The sequence below is a fragment of the Mirounga angustirostris genome, unplaced genomic scaffold, assembly GCF_029215605.1.
Source record: "Mirounga angustirostris isolate CCGP_5_RB_7025 unplaced genomic scaffold, mMirAng1.0.hap1 SCAF_10, whole genome shotgun sequence".
NCBI lineage: Eukaryota > Metazoa > Chordata > Mammalia > Carnivora > Phocidae > Mirounga > Mirounga angustirostris.
The window spans coordinates 116,827,234-116,846,607 of NW_026991718.1; the positions used below are offsets into that span (position 1 = coordinate 116,827,234).

Consider the following 19,374-nt stretch of genomic DNA (forward strand, 5'->3'; position numbering starts at 1 on the left):
TCAATGAAAACTGGAAGGGAAAAGACAAAATTCTCATTATTTGAGACAACTCTAACATATATTTCCTGTGCGTACCTATCTATGAATTTAGAAGTTTTCAGAAAGTCTAGCAAAGTGCACAGTGAACCCATTACAGCGATTACCTCTGGGGAGGAGAGAGGAAATGGGAAGGCAGTGGGTGACCAAAAGGGACTTCAGCATCATCTGCAATGTTCTATTTTTCAAAAAGGGGAATGTATTCATGTTTCGCTTGTGTCATTAAACTTTAATTTGAAAAAATTCCCATTCATTTTCAGCCAATTATGCCGGCTCTGTGTGTTTGGCAGTGGCCGCGTGTTTGTGTCCAGGGAGGAAGAACGTTTACTTTGTGTGTGTCTGTGAATGAAGTACAGTGATTAGGAAGTAGATTTTTTAAAAATGTAGCAAGCAAAAGCAAAACAAAAAAGGGAGTGCAGAGAGAACTCGTTCACAACAATAAAAATACAGGAATAAACCCATTAGGAAATGGGTAGGTTCTTGATGGAGAAAAGTATTTAACTGAAGAGACACAAGGCGATCAGAATAAATGTACTCCCAGATGAAAAGGCTCAGTATTGTATTGATGTCAATTTTCACCAAATTAATCTTGAAATTCACAGAACTTGACAAGCAGTTTTAAAAATTCGTGTGGGGGAGTTAATGTGCAGTAATAGTTCGCTTAGATAATTGAAAAGGAAGCACAATGCAATGGAGCATTTTACTTAAGAGATATCAAAAGGTAGCATAAAGCTCTAGCAGATAAAATAGTCTGGTACAGACAGGAATATACAGACCAGTGGAACAGAACAGGGGCCTCACACCAGCCTAGACACCATAACTCAGGGTGTGAGGGAGCTTTACTTCGGATCAGCGGAGAAAGGATGAGCTCGTCCGTCTCCTGCATGGCAATAGTCAGTGGTACGTTCAGGGAGAGGTTAGATCGTACCTCATTTCAACCATAAAAATGTATTGCAGATGTATGAAAGACCCAAATAAAGGCAAATTTATTAGAAAAGAGTACACAATATATTTAAATGTAGGAGTGAGAAAGGCATAAATGTGATGTATACATAAAAGGAATAAAGGAGGGCGCCTGGGGGGCTCAGTTGGTTAAGCAACTGCCTTCGGCTCAGGTCATGATCCTGGAGTCCCAGGATCGAGTCCCGCATCGGGCTCCCTGCTCAGCAGGGTGTCTGCTTCTCTCTCTGACCCTCCTCCCTCTCATGCTCTCTCTCTCTCTCTCTCAATAAATAAATTTTAAAAAAATCTTAAAAAAAAGGAATAAAGGAAAAGACTGATACATTTGATTAGGTCAAAATTGATAACTTCTGTCTAAAAGAGCCTGCAAAGAGTTAAAGGCAACAGACGAGCTGGAAGAAAATATTCGCCATGTATATACAAGAGATTAATATCTGGATTATATTAGGAAATTCCACAAATCAATATGATAAAGAGAAACCATCTAATTTTTTTAATGAGCAAAAATAAACAGATAATTCAGAAAAGGGAAAATATAAACAGCAGTGCCCAGGAAAATCTCACTTGCAAACAGGTATACAGAAATATAAAAAATGCTTCCATTTTTTGCCCATTAGATTGGCAAATATTTAAAACAGCTGCTTATGGTATGGGATTTGAGTCCTCTCCTATCCTCTTACTGCAAGTTTAAATGGTACAGAAATTATGGAGGACACTTTGGTAGTATCAGTTAAAACTAAAAATGTGGACACCTTGAGACCCCAAATTCCATTCTCAATCCTAGAGAAAAATTACAGAGCTAGCATGTGCAAGGCTGTTTTCTGCAGCGCTGCTTATGATGGAGGAAAGAAAAGAAAGCAACCACATTTGTTCCCAGATCTTAGAGGAGAGAGAATGTGGTATAATCAGAGGAATGAATACAATACAGCTATTAAAAGGAACCGGCAAGAGCCATTGCATCAATTTGAGTATATCCTAAAAATATATGATTGAGTGAAAAAATGCAGCTTACAGTAAAATCCTTATAAAGTGGGATGATTCATTCAAAATATCTACATCAGTACTATGTATTTCTATGAAAGGAGACCCATAAAGTTGTGGAGGGGGTAGGAAACTAGGCTTTCAGAGGGTGACCAAAGGAAACTTTAGCTGTATTCATATTCTACTTTTAAGAAGAATGTATTCATGCTTTGCATGTTTAATTAAAGTATAATTTGAAAAGATTCTCACTTGTTTTTAGCCAATTATGCCAGCTCTGTGTGTTTTGCTATGTTCATATGTTTGTGCCCAGGGAGGAAGAACGTTTACTGTGTGTGTGTGTCTGCAAACCAAGCACAGTGATTAGTAGATGGGTTGAAATGGAATAAGGAGAAACAGGGCCAAACAAATAAAGGGAGAGGAGATTCCATTCTCAGGTGACCGCCAAACCTAAACTAAATCCAAGAATCAATTTATCAAGAACTATGCGAGACTTCGACCAGAGGAAAATGTAAAACTTCCCCGGAAGACCTAAGAGATGACCAGAGCTGAGAGAGGTGCATGTAGCCCCGTGCACTGGTAGGAAGACTCAGCATGCCCAAGATGCCAGATTTCTTCTAACTTATCCAGAAACTCATAATCCCAATTCAATTTTTCCTGAAGCTTGGCAGGTTTTAACCTTCATGTTGTGGTACCTTGGTTTTAACATTCATGTGGTGGGACCAATATGCAAGGATGACCAAGGCAATTTTGCAAAAACAACAAAGAGGGTGGGATTTGTCCCGCCAGTTGGCAAAGCATATTATCAAGCTTGGGAGTAGACAAATAGATTAGTGGACCAGAAAGAGCTCCGACATAGACCCATACTGGAATCTAGTGTCAGATGAAGGTAGCATTTTTTTTTTTAAAGATTTTATTTATTCATAAGAGACAGAGAGAGAGAGAGGCAGAGGGAGAAGCAGGCTCCCCGCTGAGCAGAAAGCCTGATGTGGGACTCGATCCCAGGACCCTGGGATCATGACCTGAGCCGAAGGCAGACGCTTAACCATCTGAGCCACCCAGGCACCCTGAAGGTAGCAATTTTAAATCAGTGGAGGAATGACAGATTTTCCAGTAAATGGACTGAAAAACACTGGTTATCAGGTTTGAAATTTATTAAAGTTAAACACCAATATCACACTAAAAATAAACTTCATATACAACAAAGACTTAAATGTGAAAATTGCAAAATAATGTAAAATATACATGCAAGAGAGAAAACTATAAAAGCTTTAGAAAAAAAGAGGAAAAATGGTTGTGATCTTAGTGTAAAGAGGGTCTTCTTAAGGCAAGATTATAAATTTGACATAGCAATAAAAAGTTGTGTAATAAGAGATACACTGCAGTTAAAAGACAAAGGTCAGAATGGTAGAGAATTCTACATAATGCATATGGCAGACAGGGAAGTACTATCAAGAGTACATAAGAATCCCCATAAATCAGTATGAAAAGGACACCCAGAAGAAAGATGGACAAGTGGGGGGGCACGTACAATACCTCCAACGTGATACAACATAAACGGCCAGGAGAGCCATGAGGAGACTACAGCAGGACCAGTTACTCAGGAAAACACAAATTAAACCAAGAAGAAACCATTTTTTCACCCATTAGATCTGGAAACTTTACAAGCTGGCAATGGTCTGGAGAAACAAGGATTTACATTCACTGGTGGAGGGAGTTTAAGTTGTCATAGCCACTCCAGAAGCCAACTTGGGCCATGTCTATTAAAACTATAACAGTGGACACCATAGAGGCCAGAGTTCCACTCTCAGTACCTACTCTACAGAAACATTTCGGGATGAAGCAAGTATCAAGATGTTCCCAACAGCATTCTTTTTTTTTTTTTTTTAAGATTTTATTTATTTATTTGAGAGAGAGACTGCACTCAAGAGAGCACAAGCGGGGGTGGAGGGGAGGCAGGCCGAGGGAGAAGCAGGCTCCCCGCTGAGCAGGGAGCCCGACGTGGGGCTCAATCCCAGGACCCTGGGCTCATGATCCGAGCAGAAGGAAGTTAACCAACTGAGCCGCCCAGGCGCCCCTCCCATCAGTATTCTTCATAATAGGGGGGAAAGCCTGTCAGGGTCTTGGACGCTAGAATAGGGGAAACATGGTCCAGTCATGTGAAGGAGTATCACGTAGCTGTGAAAAGGACGAACAAGAGCTGGTATGTCAACAACATGGGTAGATCTCAATAATGTAATACTGTAACGAAATGAATGTAATGAAAAAGGAAATGTATGAAATGAAGGTAATGAAAAATGCAGGATACAGTATAATCCCTACGATGTGGTATAATTAATTCAAAATGCCTCCATTAATACTACATATTTACTATGGAAGGCAACATATAAAACTGGGAACAGTAGTCACTTCCATGGAGGGGGGAGGGACCAGGATATCAGGTGGCCAAAGGAAACGTTAGCTGTATTCGTATTGTTCTACTTTTAAAAAGGAGACTGTATTCATGCTTTGCGTGTTTAATTAAAGTATAATTTGAAAAGATTCTCACTTGTTTTCAGCCAATTATGCCAGCTCTGTGTGTTTGGCTATGTTCATATTTGTGCCCAGGGAGGAAGAACATTTACTTTGTGTGTGTGTCTGCAAACCAAGCACAGTGATTAGTAGATGGGTTGAAATGGAATAAGGAGAAACAGGAGCCAAACAAATAAAGGGAGAGGAGATTCCATTCTCAGGTGACCGCCAAACCTAAACTAAATCCAAGAATCAATTTATCAAGAACTATGTGAGACTTTGACCAGAGGAAAATGTAAAACTTCCTCGGAAGATCTAAGAGATGACCAGAGCCGAGAGAGGTGCACGTAGCCCCGTGTACTGGTAGGAAGACTCAGCATGCCCGAGATGCCAGTTTTCTTCTAACTTATCCAGAAACTCCAAGTAATCCCAATTCAATTTTTCCTGAAACTTGGCAGGCTGGTTTAAAATTCATGTGGTGGGACCAATATGCAAGGATGACCAAGGCAATTTTGCAAAAACAACAAAGAGGGTGGGATTTGTCCTGCCAGTCGGCAAAGCATATTATCAAGCTTGGGAGTAGACAAATAGATTAGTGGACCAGAAAGAGCTCTGACATAGACCCACATTGGAATTTAGTGTCAGGTAAGGTACCAATTTTAAATCAGTGGAGAAATGATATATTATTACAAGTGGTATGGGGACAATTACCTGTCTATTTGGGGATGGGTGATTTAAAATCAGATCCTAAGATTCATGCACATGGAATTTATTTCTTGTATAAAGGCTTAAATATATATGTATATGTAAACTATAGATTTTAGAGAAGGAAATGCTTATGACCTTCATATAGCAAAGGTTTTCATAAATAAGACTGTAAAAAAGATGTAACAGATTGATAAATTTGATTATTATATCAAATTTAAAATTTCTCTAGGACAAAAGATACCATATAATTAAATGACAAGAATCACAATGCAGAAAACACTTGCAATATACATAACAAAGTATAAGTATTCAAAATACATAAAGAACTCCTAAAAATCAATAGCAAAAAGACAAAACAAAAAACAACCTTAAAAAATAGGCAAAGGATATGGACAAGCAATCCAGAGGAGGAAATATAAATGGACAGTAAACACATGAAGACTTCAGTCTTGTAGGTAATTCAGAAAAATTCAAACTAAAACAAAATACTATTTTTCACTCATCAGACTGGTTAAAAATGTAAAACTTGGAAATGGTCTGGGGAAATGGATGCTTATACGCTGCTGGCAGGAGATTACATTAGTAAGGCACTTTGGAGAACATTTTAGCAGTTTCTATTAGAATTAAAGATGTATATACCCTGTGACCCATCAATTCCATTTTTGACTATCTGTCCCAGAGAAACACTTGTACATGTGTAAAACGGGCAATGTACAAGGATGCTGTTGGAGGTGCGTCTCAATGGAATGGCACTGGAAACATTCTAGCAGTCAGTGAATGGGAAACAAGGAAATCACACGGGGTGTAATGGGTTATGGCCACCAGTCTCGAGCTGCAACAAGCTACACCAGGAGTCTTGTAGGGTACACTAAGCTGAGAGCAACACCTCCAGTGTGTACACACCATGTCTGTGCAGACAAACACACACAAAAAGAGAACAGAAGATGTGTTTCAATGGGCATAAGAAAACATTTTAAACAAACAGCAAAAAGCCAAAGAGCAGCAGCTACCCTACCTCTAAAGGAGGGGAGGGGCCTGAGGCAGAGATGGGGCGGGGCGGGGGAATCCAGCAGAGACTTTATCTGTAACACTCTAATTTTATTTAAAGGAAAATGTGTTCATGTATTACTTGTATAATTAAAATTTAATTCAAAAATTCTAATTCGTTTCTAGCCAATTAGCTCTGCTTTACATGTGTGCTGTGTTCTCATTTATGTGCCCAGGGACAAAGCACATTTACTCGGAGTGTGTCTGTGAATGAAGCATGGTGATTAGTAAATTGACTAAAATTTGGAAAGCCAAAAGAGAAAAGGAAAACTTCTTCCACTTGCAAAAGCAACAAAACTGATAAGGTACTCAGGAATAAACCTATTAAGATATGTGAAAAACCTTTATGGCAAAAGTGGCTGAGTTTTATTAAAAGGCATTAAAAATCAAACCCAAGAGATAAGGCCCTGATTAAATGGAGACAGATACCATGTTCACAGATGAGAAGAACTGGTAACCTAGAGGTGTTCCTCTTCCCTTCAATGCAATCCCACTCAAAACTCCAATAAAATTTTTTTCATGGAACTTTGATAAGCTGATTCTAAAATGTATATGAAAAAGTAAATGGGCAATATGACCAAAGTAATTTTTAAAAAGAACAAAAGGCCAGGGAGGGAGGGGTACTTACCTTATCAGGCAATAAGAGAAAGCTCTGCTCATTAAAGTCTGGTATTGGCTCAGAAGTAGACAAATAGATCAACAGATCTGAATAGAGTCTAGACATAGGGAACTGGGAGAAAAGATGGTGTTGGGACAATAAATGGTGCTTAGCAAGCTGGTTATCCATCTGGAAAAAGATCAGATCAGATCTCTGGGTCACACCATGCGCAAAAAATACATTTCAGATGGGTTAAAGACTTAAATTTTTTAAAATACAGAAGTTTGAGACGCAAATAGAGAATGTACATATCATTCATGCGGTGGGGAGGCTCAAACAAGAGCACCACCCGCTCTCGTGTGGTAGCACCCGAGATTTCATCGCTGCGGCTGGATTTGGTGCTTTAATATCCGGGAGGTCCGGAGTTGGACTGCGCCTCCACCCTTCTGCGCATGCCCGCGGAGCATCTCCTCCTCCACCTCCCGGACCCCCTCTCTTTCTCTTTCTCCAGCTCAGCCTGGTCCTGGGAAGGACTGTTAGACTAGATGCACTGAGGTCTGAACCTAGCTCCCGCCACTTGTGCTCTGCGTCAGCAAGGCTCTTCCTCCTCTGGCTTCTGTTTCCTCCTCGATGACACTGGGTCACGCTTTATCTCGTGGGGGGGACGTGAAGTTCACTTGGGATGATGAATGTGAACATGCACAAATGGTATGGAGCTTACAAGGATGAGGGGAGCTGGCTCCTCCACTCACCCAAACCCCTCCCACTCGTGACTTAATAATGCCCCAGTTCTTTCCTGCATTGTAACTTCTGGAGAATTGTCATAGATTCTTTTTGGTCAGAAAGTTCGAGTGTTGATTTCAGATATTTGATTCCAAGGCAGAAAATACCGATTCAGCACCCAAAGAGCTTACCGCCTGTCAGCTAGGTGCTGAGAAACACAAAAAATAAGACACAATCCTGGCCACGAGACAGGATAAAACTGATCTAATTAGCACTGAAGTCAGTACACAGGTCAGATAAAAGCTCCCCAAAGAACATGGAGATCGAGTCACTCCCTAAAAGGTAAATAATTTAATTTTGCCCCATTCAGTCCGATACACATTATTGCCCCAAATGAATTTATCCACCTCTACACTTGATCCCAGTCCCTTTGGGAGCTCATTTCACACTAATTGTCTCCACCCTTAATCGCTTCATCACTCAGGCTTGCTTCCCTCAGAATATTCATATGCCAGCATTGCTCTTTCCTTTAATATTAAAATGAAAAGGCCTTAGACTTTGCTTCCTCTTCCTTAATTGACCTCCACCCAAGCTGCCTCACTCAAGGTCCCCAAAAGGTCTCAGAGCACAGGCCCTGGTGGGTGCCAATCAGCAGGGCCACCATGGTGATTGAGCAGTTGCACACCGGAGGGGTCCGTGGATCAGCCCCGTCCTCTCTGACATCTCTGCACATACTCACTGCTAACCACGTCATCTTTCTGCTGAAAGACTCTCTGGCCCTTTCTCTTCAGTGCCCTAGGAGGATTCTTCTTTCCTTTTAGGCTCCCAAGTGTTGGTACTTCTCGGGCTCTGTTTCAGGCCTCCTCTTCCTCAGCCACCCTTCATAGCCTCAGAATGTTCCAGAACCCAGACACTACTCTAATTCACATTTCGGATCCCTCAGGAGCTCTGAGTTCATCTCTGTAATTTCTCACTCTGTGCTCTGGGTATATATGTATTCAGCCACTTCCTCCCCATCTCCACTTGGATGTCTCAGCTGTGTAGCACCAGACTTCGGGTCTGCCTCATAGACCCCGTCCCTTTCTAGGACTTTCCAGTTCTGAGAACGGCACTGCCACCTCACCAGTAAGGCAAGCCAGAAATGCAGGGGTCATTCAGAATCCCTCCTCCTCTCCCTGCCCTACTTCATTCCATCAGCACCAAGACTAACCAGACTATGTTGACTGTGTCCAAATCTTGTCTACCATGACCACAAACACTTCTTAACTGGTCTCCCTAAGTCTCCCTGTGCTTCTTCTGATTTCTCCATAGCACAGCCAGTCTCAGATGAGAGTGACATATCAGAGCAGATCTCAGCCCTGCTCCCCTTGCTCCAGGATGTGCACTGGAGCTCAGCCCTGGCCTCCAAGGGCCCGCTCAGCCAGCATTGCCTGCCTTTCTGGTCTCACCTCCTCTCCTTTTGCACAGGCTGTTCCCTCTGCCCGGAATGCTTTTGCCCAATTTTCTCTGTCCAATTAACTCCTTCCCCTTCTTAACAACTTTGTTCAAGTGTCGCCTCCACAGGGAAGCCTCCTGGAGTCAGCCTAGGACAGGCCCCCTTGTTGGACACCCTCTAGCACTTAGTTTCTCTCCTTCGGAGTGCCTATCCATGTTGTATATTGGTGCGTGCCATTATTTCATTTCCTGTCTTTCTCTCTCCTACCTTGCAAGCTCCATGGGAACAGGGATTCTGCCTATTTCAATTAATTTACCCAAGTATCCATGCTGCTAGGCACACTGCCAGGCACATAATAGGCACTAAATTAGAACATGTAGAATGAATAAATTTTGTCACTCAACAATGCTTATTGCATTTGGAAGCTGATGTCTGCCTATAAACCTGCTCACATCTTTCCTATGTTCAAACTCCCCACCCCTAATCCTTCACCTCTCCAAGTCTTCCTTCCAGACTCCTCAAAGGACTCCTAGTGACAGATTCACCTCCCTGGTGAATCTCACATCTGAATGTTAGTTCAGTTTATGCCCCATTACTCCCCCAAAATGCTCTTATTAAGGTCACCAAAAACTTACTAATCATGAAATCCAAAGAATTCTGTCTTTATTGGAATTCTCTGCTGCATTTGACAATGTTGATTACTTTCTCCTTGGAATGCCTCACTACTTTGGTTGCCCTGGCAACCCCTCTCCTAGTTGTTTGTCCACATCTCTGAGGTCCTTCCTTCTCTTTCCTTTGTCACCTGCTCACACCTTGACTGGTTCCTCACATGTCACTGTAACTCGTGATTCTATCCTAGGCCCTGTCCCATTCTCTCTCTGGCCATCTCACTCATTCTCAGGCTTCCCATTACTCTCTGAGTGGCCATGGCCCTGGGCCAGTACTTCCAGTCCAATCTCTTCCTGAGCCCCAGACCCTGGATCCAAGTGCCTGCTGGGCTCCACCTGGCTATGACCCTGACCCCTTGGCTGTATCTGAGTCCACCATCCGGCTCCTCACACTGGCCCCCATGCTGTGTTCCTCATATACAGGGGCCTTCCTCCCACCTACCCAGGGCCCACCCAGACACATACGAATCACCCTCATCTTCACCCTCTCTTACCTGATAGTGAATCATACACCAATTATTTCTGGGTTTTAGCTACTACAAGTTTCTGATCTATTTCTGTCCATTTCCACTGGTCTAGTTCAGGCCCCTCCTTCCCTCATCTGGACCATGGCTTCCTATCAGATCTCTCTGCTTCTGGGCTGGTTACTTCTTGTACTGGATGTCTAGGGGTTTGGGCTTTCTAGCGTCCCTCATTCTTCCTAATGCCCCTTGTTACCTGTATGGAAATGTCCTGTTCTCTATTTTATGTGGCTGTGGTGGGACCTGGGCTGCTCTTGCACACAAAAGCCACAGATGTGCCTCCTCCAGCCCCTGCTTTTCACCACCTGGGTCCTGTCAGGGTGGCACTAGGCCCGAGCTCAGCCAGTTAGACCAAGGCTCTCTCTTGATTTTGACTTCTGTTCAAATATGGAAGAAAGAGAATTATTCCATGTCTATGAGATACCACCACTATGTGCTGGTGGGCTGTGAACGTAGCATTCAAGATGGTGCCCAGTTTCCATCCACTTCACTGCCCTTCACTCTCTCCTTCCAGCCTGTCCTGACTTCCTAAGTGAAATGGGGCTAATGGTAGCTGTGTGTCTCACCAGGGGCAGGAGGATGGGGTTGTGATGACCAAAGGAGACAAATGTAATGATCCACCATGTAAACTATGAAGAGCTGTGCCCACAGAGGAGTACAGCTTGCATTTCCTGGGAGGCAGACAGCCTCACATCCACAACAGCCTCAACCTTGAATTGTATTTCCTTGTTCACTGATTCGCTGGGAATGGTCACAAAATCTTTGTGATAAAACAGAATTCTGAACCTCCATTTCACACATTTGATTTCAAGCAGAAAATAATTATTCTGCCTCTACCTCGCTCGCTGCCTGTTGCCAGGTGCCGAAAGGTACAAAACCCAAGGAAGACATGGTCCCAGACACGAGGCACGACAAAACCACTGCTAATTAGAGCTGTAGTCGGTACCCAGAGGGCAGAGCAAAAGCCTCCAGAAGAACATGGAGATCAGCTTACCTCGTAAAATGTACATGATTTAATTTTGCCCCTTTCCACCAACACGGCTAATCCTTTCACCTCTACACTTAATCCCACCGCTCAGGGGCCCCTTGCATGACCTGTCGCTGCTCTTCAAACTCGGCTCCCATAGCCCTCCTCCCTCCAAATGTCAGCAGCTAAGACACAGCACCTTCCTGGGCCCTGCTGTCCCCCCCAGCTCCCCCTTTTGCTTTCTCAGCCAGACTCCGGATCATCCCCCACCTGGGTGGGCTTCTAGTCCCTCCCCCAAAGTTGCTGTGGCAAATGTCCCCAAGACCAGGTCCGGGGGATGTCCTCACCTCCCCTGACCTCTGTGCATCTGGCCCACCAGTGGCCACCCTGACCTGTGGAAACTCTCACCTCCCTGGGCTTCTGGGACCCCCACTTTTCTGGTCTTCTCCTCTAGCCCCTCCTGCTCAGTCTCCTTGGCAGATCCTCTGCCTGCATCCATTCCTAAAGTGTCAGCCACAGCTCAGTATCTGGCCCTGCTCTGTGAACTCTGCACCTTCTCCTTAAGCTCATCCCTAGTTCTCCATCTATCCCTGTCAGGACATGCCCACACTTCCTCTGTGGGTTCCCAACTGGCATATATACTTTCCTACTTGACAGTAGCTCTAGTCAAGGTCACCAATGGACCTTTTTCCTCCCTACTGACCTTGTCCTTTGATCTCACCTCTGATTTCTACAGACAGGAGGCACATTAGGTGACAGCCCTTTCAACCTCTCTTCTGTCTTATCTACCCTTATTTCCTCTCAGCCCAGCGCTGAGATTCTCCTTGACCCAAATCATAACTCTAGCACTTCTCCCCAGTATCCCAGACTCCTCAGGACAGGTGGCCATGCTGTTGGCTTTTCCTTCCCCTTTCATTTTATTCATTTTATTCCGCTCTCCTTGCGGGGCTTCTGCTGCATTTCTCACAGGAAACTGCTCCGGTGAGGATCTAGGGGCCCCCAGTCCCTCCATGCAGTGAGGCCTCAGTCCTTTTCTACCTAGCTTTTCTCCTTTTTCTGCTGAGTGTTCCCTCCTGGAAATACCCCACATCCCTGGGTTGGCATGCCAACACAGGCCCCAGGTGCTTCTTCCACCTTTTTCTGACTTTTTGCCTTTGTGGGTTCTTCTTTCTCTCTGCCCACCCCTTACATGGGGAAGATGTTCTCTGCCTGGATTCTTTTCTTAGCTGCCATTTCTCCAAGGGCCAGCTCACCAAAGCCCATGGCTACAATCGCAATCAGTTATAAACCAAATCTTTCGTTCAAATCTCCTTCTGGATCCAAACCCTCTGCCTAGCTCCTTATAGGCCACCTCCACCTGGACGCCCACCTTGCACTCAACCTGTCCAAAATTGAGCTTAACAATCCTCCTCCAGCCCCTGAGTCTGTCCTTTCTCTTAGGTATTCTCCCATCCACACAGTCACCCAAGACAGAAACAGGGAAGGCATCCTTGACTCTTTCTTTAACCCAGCCATCAGTCAGTCAGCAGGTTTTTCTAATTTTCCCTTCTCTCCATCCTCTTGGCCCCTGCCCTAATTCAGGACTTGCCCTCTCTACTTGGACCAAGGCGATCATCTCATTAGCCCTTGCCCCTCCAAATGTCTCCAAGTAACCAGAATAATCACCCTAAAATACAAATCTTACCACAGCACCTGCCTGCTCAAAATGCTTCAAAGGCCCCCTCTTGTCAAGAGGAAAAAGACCCAACTCTTGAATTAGACAGACATGGCACTATGTGATCTGGTCCCACCTTCTGCATCCCCTGCTTCTTACTTCATGCTCTGGCAACCCTGAACTGTCTACAAGCTCATCCATGATGCTAACTTCTGTCTCTGCCCTCTGCCTGAGTAACTCCCGCTCATCCAGGCAGCTCTTCTAGGAACCCCCCAGATACTCCCATAAAGCCTTACACTTGTACCACCCATCCCAGCTGCTCCATGCTTTGTCCATGTCCCAAGCACATCTCTGGCCTTCTTACTACACATCATTTTAGTATCTGTGTGTCTTACTTCTTTGACCATATGCCCAAGATATGCCATAGCTTATTCATCTTCATATTTTAACACCTAGCACCATGCCTGACACAAAGAAGACAATAAATGTATAAATACATAGGCCACTTGCCCTTTCTTGAAACTTTCAGTTCTCTCTTCTCTTTGACTATCATACTACTTTTCAAAAAGTTTATGCCAATTCACAGTCCCCTTAGTGCTGAATAATAGTGCATGGCCCACTGTATCCTCATCAGCATCGGGTATTCTTAAACTCCCCCCCCTTAATTTGTTGGGGGGAAAACTTGTATTTCTTTTTTTTTTTTTTTGTCTTTTGAGAGAGAGAGAGCATGTGAGCAAGGGAGTGGGAGAGGGAGGGAGAATCTTAAGCAGGCTCTGCACGCAGCACGAAGCCTGAAGCAGGGCTCAATTCCATGATCCTGAGATCATAACCTGAGCCAAAACCAAGAGTTGGAGGCTTAACCAACTGAACCACCTAGGTGCCCCTCCTCATGTTTTTTATTGGTGATCTTCAGTTATTAGTGGATTATTTTTTCAAAAAATTTTTAGTCAGTTCTATTTCCTCTTCTGTAAAGTCGGTTTAGGTGAATTATACACTTCTCTGTTGCATTTTTACCGTTAAGGTTTTGCTTGTGTTCTTATTACACATTATGGATCTGCAAATAGTTTACCCATTGCTTTTTGGTTCTGTTTGTGATATTGTTTGATTCTGGAAATACTTAGTTTTGATGTAGTCAGATTGGTTGGTCTTTGCCTTCTTGATGTCATTTTGTTGCTTTTTACCTTAGTGGGGTTCCCCATTCAGACGCTTGTTAATTATCCAATTCCTTTCTTCCCTGGTTTTTTTGTTGTTGTTGTTTTTTTAAGATTTTATTTATTTATTTGAGACAGAGAGAATGAGAGACAGAGAGCATGAGAGGGAGGAGGGTCAGAGGGAGAAGCAGACTCCCTGCCGAGCAGGGAGCCCAATGTGGGACTCGATCCCGGGACTCCAGGATCATGACCTGAGCCGAAGGCAGTCGCTTAACCAACTGAGCCACCCAGGCGCCCCTCTTCCCTGGTTTTTAATGGGCTTGTATCTCCTTTCTGACCTTTTAAAATAGGATTTGAACTTGGATGTGTGCTCTGAGGTGACACTGGAAATGGATTAATATTTTTCTTTCAATGGTCAGAGCCCCAATTTTGGATAAGTCTTCCTGTCATGGCTCTGGCTCTGGGATAAGCCATTCCTGGCTGGTTATGGCGTCAGAGCCACAATGTTCTCACAGAACATGGATGGGGGGCTGGAAAGCTATGGGAAGGTATGGGAAGGTAGGTATCCAGGCACAGACAATGAAATACAGAGACGACTTCAAGGAATGAGAGCAGAAAACCTTTCTGGAAGCCCCGCCAGGACAGTGTGTGAAAAGACGTTTCAACTGTTTTGCCAATATGAATGGCTGAATCTAGCTGGCACCCACCAGTCATGGAGGCTTCTGATCCTGCAAACAACCATTACTCAGGGATCACAAGAGAAGGGAGAGCCCAACCCTGCCCCTCACCTGCATCAACCTACCTGCACAGACTCTGCCAGGACATGTCACCAGCAGCGGAAAAATCTCCCAGCCAGTTCTGCCAGGCTCATCTTCTGGGGGCTGCAGCCATCACCACGATTCTTTCATGCTCCAAGATATGGACTTGACAGCGGATCCTGGAGTCACCATGCCCCCTCTCCAGTGACTGCCCTAGGCACCAGGGCATCTGAGGGCGATGCTAGAGCTGGAAAGAACTTGAGATCATCTAGTCCAACTGCCTCATTTTACAAATGGGGAAACTGAGGCTCAGGGAAGACAGGTGACTCATAGCCACCTGTTGCCAGAGGGAGGATGCCAGACTGTGGAACCTTTTATAAGGTTCTTCTCACACATCTGAGAAATAGTAGTCTCTGTGATATCTGTGTGTGAAATATTAGTCTGGAGGCTGGAAAATATTGTCACTTCAGAGTTGCTAAGAAGAGATTGGGAGGCAAACTGAATTTTCTTACTTGTAGGAAGGACTGGGTCACCTAAGTCCTTAGGAAGTCCAAGAGATTGACTGAGTAGGGCCATCCCTCCATCCATCCCCCTGGCCAGCCAATCCACAGGTTCCCTGCCAGGTCTGGTTAGGCCTGTGCCTGGCCAAGGGACAAAGACCGAGCACCCACGCTCAAGGGTTACACAGGGCGTTGATGGCCAAGCTAAGAAGTTGGGAGCACAGGCAACAGGGAGCCACTGCCGGGCTTTGTCTGTCTTCCTCCCTCAAAGACCTTCCCGAGTGTGCCCTGACTCTAAGATTCTGCACCCAATAGATTTGAAGTTTATTCTTTAATGCAAAAAATCCTTTCATTAAACACTTGCTTATTGTAACATACTTTCTTTCACTCTCTAAGAAGTAACAAGGGTAATGAAATAACAAGGGTGAAGTTAACCCTTGGCTTTGGAAATGTTAAAGACTTCCAGTCCAGTCCCCTCCCGGGCATCCCCATGGGGAAACAGAGGCCTGGAAAAGAGTGAGCAGAGGACAGCAAAGTCATATGGGAAATGAGGTGGGTGGGGATCAGGCCCCCTTAGAGGGCTGCAACCACCAGTGTGGGGCAGGGAATTGCCTGAGGGTTTAGCTTTGGAAGAAGTGGTGAGCCGGCCAAGTGTAGATTCCCAGCTGCCCAGGAAAAGAGGTGAGAGGCCAGATATGGCACTGTAATGGGACTCCCGGGGTGCCGCCCTCTCACTGAGCTGAGCTCAAGGATGGCATGGTCTGGTTCTGCATCAGCTTCTCAGAGCTTGGCACAGGGCCTGGCAAATGCTCCTGGCATGAACGAATGAGCAGGAGAGTTGGATGATCAGATCGCATCCCTAAGAGGCTTGAGCCCAGGGGCTGGAGGCGGAGGGCCACAGAAGAGAGGGAATATTTGTGAAGACTCTATCTTGAGCCAGGCTACGGTGGATATTATAATATCCATTTTCTAGGTGAGGAAACAGGCTCTGGGAGGTATGGTCACAAAGGCGGGGGCATAGGACCCAGGGCTCCCTGAAGCCTCTCCTCTCAAGGTTTGTTGGTCCTACACTGTTCCCCAAGTCAACTCCCACCGTTTGAGTCCCAGTACCCCAAAGGAGACCAAGGACTTCTGTACAAAGCCTTCAGCTGTTTCTTGGCCAGGTTTCTCCCTTCCCCAAACCCACTGTATAATCAGTTTTTCTCAAGCTACTGACTTCTCTCTCTGAAGCTTGGCAGACCAAACTGCCCCTCTTCTGGCTTTTGGGAAGACACTGGGGAGGCAGGTGCTGGGCGGAGGTTGGACCAGCCCCTCTGAGTTAGGATCACCTTCCACCACTTGCTGAGGAGAGCACTTCTTAGTTCTTCCCTCTTTTCAGAGTGGTGACCCTTTCACTCATTATGGGGTGGGTGGGGGGTGAGGGGCAAGTTTTGCACTGGCTGTGGGGGATTGGGATTGGACACTGGTGACAACCCTTCTCTGGCCTCCTTTTCTGCAGCGGTTCAATGGGAGGCAGCCTTCCTTCCATCACCTTTCTCCATCCTCCAGCCTCCCCAGCTCCTGCCCTCCCCTCCCCACCCACTGGTATGCCTGAGATCTCCTTCTCCCCGTTCCCAGGGAGCTGGACAGGGCAATGGCCTTCTTGACAGCCCTGTAGCTTTCACTGCTCACATGCTAGCTGCCCCATTCCTTGCTGAAAGAATCCCACCTTAAAAATGCTGTTCTGATTGGGTTATCCCCTATTCCCACCAGATCCTCGTTTGTGATGGTTCCAGTCAGCTGGAAACTGAAGAGTTCTCAGGATTGTTTTGGGGCCCACCACCAGGATGTCAGCCTTGGGCCCCTCAGTATCTCCCAGCAGAGTCCTCAAAGCTTTGAACAGCCTGACCTCTATTGCCAAAAGCCGTCTGGGCTGATTCTAAGACAGCCAGATACTGGTGGCCCTTCATTTTACTTTCAGTCCCATTTCTTTATCTTCAAGAACAGAGATGCTTGATGAGATGCTGAGAAATAACATCTCATGTATTATTTCACTGCTCAAACATTTATATTTGTCCTCAGGTCTCAGCCTGAACACCAATCCTCCCCCGGCCTGCATCAGATCCCCTTTTAGACTCCTATTATAGCATCTGCCACAATTCATAGTTTCATACATATCGGTGGGACTGTCTGCCCAAGGTCATGCCCTTTCCCACTAGCCTGGATGACTCCCTAATGGCAGGGATATCCACCTCGTGTGGCCCCCAGGCCTAGCCCCTACACAGATTCTGGTAAGTACCCCCTGACTGAATAACAGTGCCGGTTCCCTTGAGGGGTGGGAGGAACCCAGTCACTATGAAGAGGAAGGGACGAAGTTCAGGAAGGCTTCCTGACAGAGGCATATCTGGGTTCACACGGTACACTGACTAAAGCAGAAAGCATTAGCAGAAAGCAGCCTGCAGAAAGCAGGCTGTCCTGCAGGGGCACTGCCACCTTCCCAGAGCTCAGTCACCTTCCTCAAGTGTATCCAGGAGCACCTGAAGATCCCAGGAAGGACTCCCAGTATTTAGAGCTAGGAACTGTTTGCTCCAAAGACCACATTTTACCTATAAGGAAACAGGTCCAGAGCAGGGTACAGACCAGTTCTGACAGAAGCCCAGCCCAAGGCTTCATGGGGTCTTGGGGTTAGCAGGTACCCCATGAGCAACCGTCTCATACTGGGAGCCACAGGATCCAGAGGGATTGCAGAGCGTGATTTTCTAAGGCCCGGTGCCCCTGCTCTTTTCCAGAAGAGGTATCTACTTTTCATTTTCCTGAAAGGCGTTTCAGGAAGAGGAGGCAGGGTCAAGGTGGAAAGCCGCACCGCACTGCGGGGCAGACAGAATGCTGATTTGGCAGTCACCTTGGAGTGGGCTGGGGGCTCCCTGCTGGAAAGGGCCACACATCTTTCAGAAGGAGGCCTGTTTGTAACACTTAAGCAGGCTTGATCTACGACAGAAAGCTGCTTTCTGAGGGAGAGCAAAATAATAATCTTGGCTTCATTTATCATCCAGGTGCCTCCACAGGAGAGTGGGGCCACAAAAGCCTTTTTTGTTTGCTTGTTTTTGGAATTTGCAATTGTCTATTTTCTTAAGTCTTCCCCACTAGGCTAGAATCATGCGCTCCTGGAGGGTCAGGCCTGGGTCTTGCCCCTGAAATCCCCAGCAAGCCTCGTACAGGGGCTCAATGTTTGCTGAATAAACGCTCCTTTCCACGGGTAGGACTTTTCAGCTTGTCAAGACTTTGCTGAACCACGAAATATATCTAGAAACCCAGAAAAGAAGAATTCAGAGGTAAAAGCACAAAAGGATCAGGCAGAAAATACTCAGCAGATATAATCAATACAAGTTCAGTTCTTTGAAAATACCTTTAAAATGGATAACTCTTTGGCAAGTTTTGGTCAAGGAAAGAGAAAGCATGGACAAGCAACAATGCTAGGAATGAGAAAAGGGACAAACTGACAATGGGGAGATTTAAAAGGGGCAGGAGAAAATAACACAAAACTTTACAGCAGTAAGTTAAAAATCTAGATAAGACATGTGACCTTCTATGAAATCACCAAAGCCCTTTTGCAACTGTTATGTCCAGAAACCCTTATAACAGCACTGTGCTTTGGACAGCAGTGTTCCAGTTAGGTTTTCTGGAAGGAAAAGAGAGTGAGAGGTGGACACCCAGCCCAGGTCCCTGACAAGCTACCTGCTTTGTCTCAAAGGTCACAGCCACAGGAGCACGTGCCCGTCAATGACAGGGACCCGCCACACTCTCACACTTCCAGCCATCACCTTAAGACCCCTGGTTGGAGGCCAGTCTTATTTATTTTTCCACTTGAAATGCCATAAGGGGTTTCACTTTATTTTTACTTCAAAAGCAGCACCATAAAAATCCTTGATGATTAGAGCTCCAGCTGTCCCAAGTTGTTTGTCAAGGGATCGGTTACTCAACTCTCCTATGGAGGGAAACAGTTTCAGGCGAGAGGCCATGGGAGCTGAGAAACACAAATGTCTCATCTCTAAAAACTTTCAGACTCCCTCCTGTTCACCGCCTGGCCTGCCCCCTCCTCCCCTCCCCCAACCCCACCATCTGCTCTCCAGAGAGCAGATCAAATTTTCAGGCTAAGGTACTCTGGCGCCAAGGACTCAGC

The 19,374-nt window shown here is 45.4% G+C and overlaps 1 long non-coding RNA gene across 1 annotated transcript; it reads right to left on the reverse strand.

The window, feature by feature from the left end:
* Positions 1–619: 619 nt before the first annotated feature.
* On the reverse strand, positions 620–19,269 carry LOC135361809 (uncharacterized). Its single transcript, XR_010405838.1, has 2 exons — positions 14,760–19,269; positions 620–7,027 (listed from the first exon to the last, which is right to left on the reverse strand). It is a non-coding gene; the product is annotated as an uncharacterized LOC135361809 (long non-coding RNA).
* Positions 19,270–19,374: the final 105 nt, after the last annotated feature.